This window comes from Rhipicephalus microplus, chromosome 1 (assembly GCF_043290135.1).
Source record: "Rhipicephalus microplus isolate Deutch F79 chromosome 1, USDA_Rmic, whole genome shotgun sequence".
Classification (NCBI taxonomy): Eukaryota; Metazoa; Arthropoda; class Arachnida; order Ixodida; family Ixodidae; genus Rhipicephalus; species Rhipicephalus microplus.
Genome location: NC_134700.1, coordinates 52,043,590 through 52,051,607, shown reverse-complemented (window position 1 = coordinate 52,051,607; position 8,018 = coordinate 52,043,590). Strand labels below are relative to the sequence as shown.

At 39.8% G+C, this 8,018-nt stretch overlaps 1 long non-coding RNA gene across 1 annotated transcript; it reads right to left on the bottom strand.

Annotated features, from left to right (window-relative positions):
• Nucleotides 1-5,770: 5,770 nt before the first annotated feature.
• LOC142767847 (uncharacterized) lies at nucleotides 5,771-8,018 on the bottom strand. Its single transcript, XR_012885134.1, has 3 exons — nucleotides 7,850-8,018; nucleotides 7,366-7,464; nucleotides 5,771-6,051 (listed from the first exon to the last, which is right to left on the bottom strand). It is a non-coding gene; the product is annotated as an uncharacterized LOC142767847 (long non-coding RNA).

Sequence of the window (8,018 nt, the reverse complement as noted above, 5' to 3'; positions counted from 1 at the left end):
TGCTGCAAGATGCTTGAGCATATCATTTCTTCGCACATTTATTGTCATTTTGAAACAAATAACTTCTTTTTTGAGAATCAGCATGGATTTAGGCGAGGTTTTTCTTGCGATACCCAACTACTGGAATTTACCACTGATCTTCACTTCAGTATGGATAATAATTTACAAACTGACTGCATTTTCCTAGATTTTTCTAAAGCATTCGACCGCGTACCTCATTCCCGTCTGATTTCAAAATTAACAAAACTTCGTTTAGATTCGCTAACCTTATCGTGGATCCGTAACTTTTTGTCTTTTCGAAAGCAGTTCACTCTGGTTAATACCTCTTCCTCTCCAATTTCCAATGTCACCTCCGGAGTGCCTCAGGGTAGCGTCTTAGGGCCACTACTGTTTCTAATCTACATTAATGATCTTCCAACTAATATTTCTTCGTCAATACGGCTTTTTGCTGACGATTGCATTCTATACCGTTCTATAACTAGTACCGATGACCACCTTGCTCTCCAAAAAGACCTTAATCTCATTAACAACTGGTGTGGTGCATGGCAAATGACTTTAAATTTATGAAAATGTAATGTAATATCCTTTAGTCGAAACAAACTAACTGTTGAATTTGATTACTCCATAAATAATTCCAACGTGTCACGGTCGTCTTCGTATAAGCCCCTCGGCGTTCATTTCACTTCTAATCTTACTTGGGCGGCACATTTAACCTACATATCTGCAAACGCATCAAGAACACTGAGATGCTTACGTCGAAACCCACGAAACGCGCCAAATAACGTCCGCAAACAAGCTTACTTAACCTTTGTTCGCCCACAGCTGGAATTTGCATCACCCATATGGTCTCCCTTCCAAGCCTATCTCATTAACCAGCTAGAAGCTGTGCAAAACAGGGCAGCACGGTTCATTTCACGTACTTACAGTCGCCCCTCGAGCGTCACACAAATAAAACATGCTTTTTCATTACAGCATCTAGACATACGGCGCACAGTTGCCCTCCTGTCTTTGTTTCACAAATATATTCACGCGTACAGGCCACCACCCTTCCCACTAACGGCACCATTGCGCATGTCTAAATGACTTCACAATCAGCGAAGCAACACACGCATCTTTGGAAAAGCAAAATCATTCAATTCATCAGCTTTGCCTCGTGCCATAGCACTCTGGAATGACCTACCCGACGTCACTGTCAATTAACTAATCACGAAAATTTTTGCGAGCAATTTATGATACATCTATCTCAATAGCATTGTATAACCTCCTTGAATTCTGTTTTTGTTCTTTGTGCTTTTTTGCGGCTGGGAAATTCTTGTTGTTGCTTGAAGCCCCTCTTTGTCATTTGTGCAACCACTGTTATTAGTTGCAATGTTATTACTTGCTTTGTATTTTATTAATTATTAGTTATTAGTTGCTCTGTAGTTGCTTTGCTTTGTAGTTGCTTTGTATTGTGACAGAGGAATCACCCACTAGCATTCTTTCCTATGTACCCCCCTTACTCTATGCTCCGTAATAGAGCTGGTAAGGTATTTTTAAATAAATAAATAAATAAATAAATAAATAAATAAACTCGGAAAATGTAGCGTGGATCTGCTCATACCTCACAGGTCAGGCAAAATATGTCGGAATAAGTGGCAGCAAATGGGATCTGCTAAATATAATATCAGGCGTACCACAGAGATCTGTTTTTGGAGCCCTGCTTTTTTATTTATATAAATAATATTGCCAATGCCGTAAGTGACGACATAACCGTCAGGTTCTTCGCAGATGATAGCTTAATTTACCCTGAAATCAATAACCAGAAAGATCAGGCGTCACTTAAGCAAGCTCCTAGAGCCGTAGAAAGATGGGCCACTAAAAGGCAAATAAAAATCACTGAATCCCAATTAGTTATGCTCAGTTACGAACAGAAAAAAACATGCAATAATGTCACTATGAGATGAATTCCACAACTCTAAACGAAGATGAGTCGATAAATATCTAGGACTAATCATTTCAAATGACTTAAGTTTGAAACCACACGTGAACAGCATTTGTGCAGCTGCAGAAAAAAAGTTATGGTTTCTTCGTCACAAACTAAAGCTAGCAACACCGTCCGTTAAGCTGCTTGCATATTTGACCTACGTAAGGCTAAAGCTAGAATACGCCAGTGCATTGTGGGACCCCTTCCAGTCGGGGTTAATAAATCGAGTCGAAGAAATAGAGAAAAGCCGCAAGGCTAATTTTGTCGCCTTAGTCACGAAGTGACCCCGTTTCTGAAATTCTTCGGTTGCTTGAACTGCCTACGCTGGCTCATCGCCGGAAGCAAACTCGGTCGACCTAAAGTACCTTTTTGTTCTCAAAAGAACAACTCAATATTGAATCTAAACCCTATCTTGTTCCCAGGCCTTCCAGCAATGTCAGATCATGCAATCAATTTGTGTATTCGGTTTCTAAATGCAATCTTGTTGTGTACGCGTATTTCTTTTTTCCACAAACGATAAGAGAGTGGAATCAGTTTACAGTACCGGTATTGAATTCGAAGATCATGAAAAGCTTTGAAAAGTGCAATAAAAATATTTCGGTAACATTTAGTGTCACAATAGTATTGTACATATAATGCCATGTTGTTCGAAAACACACCGCGTAGTTACTTCATATTGCATACCTTACCATCATCACAATATATGTATGTACGTTTTTATTGACAGCGTTGAAATATTTTTCCTTTGGGTATTTAAAAAAATCTGCCTTCTATGCAGTACATTGCACTTGTTCTTGTTTTATGTTTACTGTGCCCACCCTGTTACGGCCATAATGGCCAACAGTATTTGGAAATAGAATAAATAATAAATGAAACAAACTATCATCACAACAAGGTTTTGCAGACATTCCAGTGAATTATGCAGCAAATACTAAAGCGAAACTAAAATAAACGCTACAGATCACACTGAAGAAGTGCTGAAACACTACACAGTGTGTACTAATATAGCACAAGGCCTCATTCAGAGTGCCTCTCGGTGTGCTGCATGAGGCGCAGCAATACGTCGGAAATGCAATTATCAGCCAATACACGCCCACGTCGATACGCCTTACGTATACGTATACATAAATGTGGACTGTGCGTGCTGTGCTGCTCTGAGCCCCTAACATGGCGGTATGCACACGACAGCCGAAAGATTGCAGCAATTTTGCGCAAGTTCTATACAACAGCCATAGAATTCAATGCTGAACTATAGAAATGGTGCAATCAACGCATTACAATACCTACATCAAAATTATAATACAGTTCAAAACAGAACAATTTCTGATGGCAAGGAGTTATTACAATTTTTTTTTCAAGTGCACAGGTTATACAGACATCAGATTGAGCACATTAATGTGTCATAATAAAAGCGCAGTGAATGTGAAAGATGTGTTCTGAATTTGTGAACTAGTGCAGTATTAAACTAGTAATGCAAAACGAGTATGGTAAATGTTTAGTAACATATTGCTATAGAAGATAGCAAGAATTTACACCAATTGGTAAATTTATATTCTTGGCTGTGACTGCCGATTCTTGCACACTGTTGCAGCTAAAACAAAGCAGAGTGTGCCAGCGATTCTATGCCACAAACCAGTGTGTCATTAGCAGCACTGTTTCAAAATAACTCGGAATAGTTTGGCTTTTTTACTACGACAGCTACAGAACTTCCATTTTCAATACCATTATGGTTAACTTGTAAGTTTGTGCGCGTTTGCATTATTTCGATGAGAAAGAAATACTGCAGAAAGCAGCCACTTGGTGCAACGCCACCATAAACAAGTACGTATTTTATTATGTGTTGCATTGTTAAAGCAATCACTCATTTACGTTACTCTATGCCTTCTTGGAGAACGATTAAAAATTTTCATACAATGGACGACGACTCCTTGGCACAGATTCTCGGCGAAGAACGAGGCAGTGTTTATAGGTAATCGCCGACACAAATGCTTTTAGGCACAGTCAACGACACACAGACATTTCCATCTAGCGCCAGCACACCTCAAGCATCAAATACACCATTTCATTCACACCGTCTACAAATGCCATTAATTCTTCCCTTGCACAACAAAGCAACTGTGCATTTTCAAATGTTCCACGCAACAATAAAAGAAAAAAAACGATGCAGACGCAGCCCTGGAGGAGATAGAAAAACAGCTAAAAACATTCGTTACAGACACGCCGCACCTTTTTATTTCTCTAGCGACACACATGGACGAAATTTCTCCCCACTTTATAGGGTTGTGTAAAATACGTATTATAGGCAATCTAAATCATTATGAGGCTGGGGTAGTGCCAACGAAATTGCTTGCCCTGCAGCCACCACAGCCTCAGCCTACAGAATAAAAAAAAAACGTTCTGCAGTAAAAATGATTGGTATAAGTAAATAAACGCCACGATTGTAGGTTTACAAGCTCGTTGATTTTGTCCCTTGTAAGTCAGGCACTCCAGGTACTATACTTCAACGGAGTTGCCGATAGTCCCTAGGCTAGCAACTTTCAAGATAGATCTCCTGAAGAGAACCGTGACACGACTATTCTCCTTACTACTAATGTAAGCATATCTTTACATTCCGATAGTCGCTCACAAGCCATATGGAGGTTTCACCCTATTTATTTGGGCTATGCTAATCGCAAATTATGAAGTTAAGCCACTATAAGGTAAAGGTGATGCCAACTCAATTGCTTATGCAACCACATAAGCAATACCAATATCAAACACTCTCTCACAACAGCTCTGAGAGGCCTGCAGAGGTCCAGCAAAGTGTTTCAAGCGCTAACAACCACAAACCTGATAGCTCAACTGAAACAAGCCTATGCCAGAGAGCTTGATATCTGGCGAACGTTCTGTGGCTCCCTACGAGGTACCCTTGGCATCAAGTAAACCTCAGCTATCTTTCGTTGTATGCTAAACCTATTCAGGACGCACACAAACGTCGTGACAAAACCCTTTCGAGAATACCCAGGCAAAGAAGATGAGCTCAGCATATGGCTCAAATAATCCTAGAACAGTGCAGCGAATACAAGTTCGTCGGCGAATAACAAAAAATGTGGTGCTTCTCAAGAAAACAAAATAATTTTAAAAACCTTCCTAAACTGGTGCCCAATATGTGCGTGCGTATTCTGCTGCTTGCGAGTTAAGCCTACTCTTCAAATATTCCTACAACTGTATTCCTACCGCAGAGCGCTGTCAGACACTTAGCTTGCCTGAGTACACTGATTGACTGTGCCACATTTCATGGTGAACAGAATTAATAAAAAACATGCATTTGCGCATAAGTGCGAACAGTGGCGCTGTACTCATCGCACAGATATGCAAGCTTTCTAGAATCTTTTTTTTGTAGTATCTAGATGACAAATAAGTAAATAACTATTTTTGGGGGCAACTTATGCTCTGAAGCTAAATCGATGCTCACTCTTTGCCGCACTGCAACAAAAGCGTCACTATAAATAGTGAGTAAGTAGAGAAGTAGAGCTGCGTACCTAAATGTTTCAAATGAACAGTTTATTTTTATTTTAGTTTTTACTTTGCAACCTGATGATTTTTTTATAAAAATGGCACTTTTACACGAAAAATGATATTCAATGCTGCCTAGGTGAACCATGCTGCTTCGTTTGAATTACCAAAAAGTCTTAATTTTCAACTAATAAATTAATTAGCCTCAATGTATTTGGCACACAAACTGACCATAGCACAGCATCCTGCCATGGAACACATCCTTTAGCACCGTTGAAGTATTTCGTGTAGATGTCTTTCACATACCTTGTCATAATGGCAAAGTTGTGGTTCTTAGCGCGCGCCAGTTGCAAGAGTGTTTGCACGAGCTGCTGCGCCATTGGCCACCTCATTGCTGCACAAAAGAGTTCACGGAATCTGCATAGCCGGGACTGCAGTACGAGTCCTCATTTCCTGCGTGAGCATCCATGAGGAAATTGTGTAGCACACACGTCGCCTTCACAGTCCATTCAGCATTTTCTTGGCTCTCTCCAATGGTCCTCTCAAGAATCCACTTTCGTACTAAAATGCCAAATGCATTCTCGGCACACCTCCTGAATAAAGCAAGAAATGTTTCCAGAAAGATTTCGGTAATCAGTTCTAACAAGTAAAAGTCCAAAACATTAGTTTTGAGCTCTACGAAACTTCGGACAATAAAAATACTAAATAACACTTCTTTACGTGACTGTAGCACCATGGTACATTCAATGTGAAACTTTTTCTCCTGCTCTAGCCAAGAGAACACATGTACTTAATTCTATACCATCAAATTTTGAACTGTATTTAGTGTCTGCCTGCCATGCCTTCGTCTCTCTTTATTTAAAGGGGTGAGCAAGGATAAACAGGGTGCCCTAGAAGGTGATTCTCATGGTGTTCACTTATTAACTTGTCCATTGTGCCTTCGCTGATCGGCTGGAGCTCAACGAGCAGCACGCTGCCTGTTTCCGTTCTTTCGTTCCGCAACGTCATTTGGTGCCACATGCCTTTCATAACTCTCAACACAAATGAAAAAGACAGAACTGAAAACAGTCACAGAGTGTGCTCATAAGGTAAAGTAATAATTATGCGGCAAAAGCAGTTTGGTGTAAAAATTTACATGGATAAAGTATGAAAACTGTAAAAAGGGGATATTATGAACCCATCTGGCCATGCTTGCTATAAAAATCATTCCATTGTTGTTTATGCGTACACAGAGAAACAACGATGGAAAAAAGCCTGCACATAAGTAGACAGTGCCTTTGGCATTATCTTAAGTTGCTTTGACCACACATGTGTGCTTGCCAATACAAGGTGTTAATCAATCTTCCCTACCATATCCTCTTACTATATTCCTCACATGGGCTTTCATAAAGAAGCTCTTCTCTTGTAGAAATGCCCCTGATTTAGAGCATGAGCAATTTGTATGACATCAGCACATTCATGCAAAAGAAGTGTTTTTCTCCACCAGATCAACATAATAGTAGTTAGTGGCCACATGTGTCAGCAAACGTGTTAAATCTACGAGAACAAAATAGAAGACTAGGATAGTCGGCAATGTAATGGATTCTTCAATATAAACTTCACACATTGTATGACAAGAAATTACCGTATTTACTCTACTGTAACGCAAGAGGCGGCTATCTCTGCGTCCAGAAAAAAAGATGTCATTTTGGCATTCAATTGCGACGCAAGGGTTGACTTCAGGTTGCAAAAATCTGGGAAAGAAAACTTGCATACCATTCTAGTAAATATGGCAGTTGAAAATCAAGTACAAACTGTTTGGTGCGTTGACCACTAGTAGGATGATGACACTATAGAATAGTAATAATCCCATATGTTCTCGGACTGCAAATATAACAATGCTGCAGCTTAAAATCATTTGAGCTTACCGTGCTCAGCTCAAGCGGTAGTTGAACACTCTTTGGCTTGAATTCATTCCACGTCCTGGATATGGCCTCAAGAGTCAGTCCTCAGCTGAAACTCCTCGTCTGCAACAAACACACAATGAGCTAGCAGTGTTGTGTTTGGAAGGTTCGAGTCCTTTGGCAGCCGTAACTTTCCTTGTTCGAGCCGCTTGCCAAAATCCGATCGTTCAAGAACACCTCCATCACTCTGCTTGCCATAGGCCCCCACTTCAATCATGATAAATTTCTAATTTCAGTCGACGAGTGCCAGCAGCACAATAAAGAAAGTGTTCTGCCATAAACAAGTTATCTATAGAATGCGTGAGAATCTGAATACAGGTAATAATTGTTTACACTTTTTGCTTACTGGCATAATAAACCTTGTGCAAGAAATTCTAACATAAAGAATAACTTCTCACGGTAGTCTTGAAAAAAACAAAAGATTCAATGCTTCAAAAGTTTCAAATACCTGTACATTATTTTGTGATTAGGCGACAGGGTTGCTTTACCACTATAAACACTGTTTTTCTGGACAACCACAAAGAACAGCACCTTTACAGCAGTCTGTGATAGACAACGCATGTGAGCACAACCACATTTTCTTACTTGACACCATTATCAACTTTAAAATCTAATAA